Source organism: Trichosurus vulpecula, chromosome 6 (genome assembly GCF_011100635.1).
Source record: "Trichosurus vulpecula isolate mTriVul1 chromosome 6, mTriVul1.pri, whole genome shotgun sequence".
Classification (NCBI taxonomy): domain Eukaryota; kingdom Metazoa; phylum Chordata; class Mammalia; order Diprotodontia; family Phalangeridae; genus Trichosurus; species Trichosurus vulpecula.
In genome coordinates, this window is record NC_050578.1 from 271,242,368 (window position 1) to 271,244,232 (window position 1,865).

The window sequence follows — 1,865 nt, forward strand, 5'->3', positions numbered from 1 at the left end:
TTCCGCCGAGACCCGGATGAAAGGACGCTCTATCCGCCCCATCTCGGCGCGTCAGGAGCGGAGCAGGCGCCTAGCGGCCGACGGCAGGTGAGCTCGTGCGGGGGGCGGGGGGAAAAGGAGAGAGCGCTAACGCCAGTCCCCTGTCAGCCCCCCCGCTCAGAACTCGCGCCCCGCGTTCTGAGCCCGCCCCCTGAGCCGCAGTCCCCCAATCCGGAGCCACGGCCTCCCGCGTCCCGCCCCTCCGTGCATGCCCGGCTCCTCCCCCGGCTGCTGCGGCGCCGCGGCCCCTGCCTCTCCCGCCGCCTGCCGCGGGCGATTCCAGGCCCCTCTCCTTGGGGGGACCCCGCCCTTCCCTCTCGCCCGGCCTCAGTTTCCTTCTCCTGGACCCCGCAGCCCATTTCTGAGCGGAGCTTGACGCGTGTCCGGCTCACCCGCACCGGCTCCGGGGCTCGGAGTCCCTAAGCACTTATTAGACACCTGCTGTGTGCAGAGCCCCGTGCGTGACTTGGGGCGGGTAGAGAGAGAGACCCTTAAGCCCTGGACCTCACGGCTTTGAGCCCTCCCGAGCCCCTTCTTGGCACGTGGTACCACGTGACTTGCCATTGCTGGGCCTCAGTTTCCCTGTCTGTAATGGGGCATAGTTTGAATCGGGGCCATCCAGGAGGCTGTGGTCGGGAGTCTAAGCCCAGGAAGGGGAGGGATACCGCTGGAAGTCCTTGCACTGCGTAGAATTAAGACCTAGAAAATACTGTGATTGAGTTCCTCCCCCACCCCATAGAGTCCCCCCATTCAGCACCCCCATCATGGAGCCCCCCATCCCATAGAGCCCCCCAACCCTCAACCAGGACCCAGTTTTGGAAGACCAGCCAGGTCCCCTCAGCCACCCCTGACAGCAAAGGAAAGCCGGGAGGGCCCCAAGTTTTAGGCATAAGTCTGCCAGAAACCGTTTGATCTAACATGAGTCTGCATCCAAGCCACAGCTAGCTCAGAGCTCAGCCTGGCATGATGCCCGGACCTTCTTCCTGCCCTGAGACAACTCACAGTACTGGCTCCTGGAGTCTTTATGTCCCCAACACTCAACCTCTTAGTCCTTGGATGCCTAGGAGGGTGCTGCCCTTAGGTGGGTCAAAACCTGGGGAGGTAAAGTTAGGGGTGGTTTTCACCCTTCGTTCATTTCCTGGGACCTCAACCTTTATCTTTTCACCTTCATTTTATCTACTTTCCTAGTAGAAAAAGTCTAGAAGGAACATAGGCTGGAAAAAATACTATTTCTTAATATTTTCAGTTTAACCAAAAAGAAATTAATAGGCTTCCACACAGTGTATGCCTCATTCTGCACCTATAGGCCACCACATCTCTGCCAAGAGGTAGGAGGCATGCTTCACCATCAGACTCCTGGGTCACCATTCCCACCCCTTTCTCTTACAGATGAGCAAACTTTGGGCCCAAAGGGGTTAAATGACATGTTCCAGGTCACACAGCTAGCCATTAAACAGTCAGGATTCAAACTCAGGTCCCTGATTCTTTGTACTGCACTTCCCCAACTTTGGGATCCAGGAGCAGCTTCTTCTAGGAGCCAAAAATTCAATGGTTGTTTGCTTTGTTCCCCCTGGATCCAAGGGGGTCACTAGTAGGTATGCATGCTGACCAACGTGGGAGCCTGTCCAGACCACATGGGATGTCCCTGCCTTGAGTGTTCAGGGCCAGCCCTCCTCCTGAAGATTGTACGTGTGCCTCAGATCGATTTTCCTGCTGCAGAGGGAGAGGATTTGGGGCATGTGCGGACTTTGGTCCTTCTGCCTCTGTGCCTCCCACACTCCAACCCTGGGCCACGCGCTGGAGTTTGGACTCAGACCTAAGTCCCA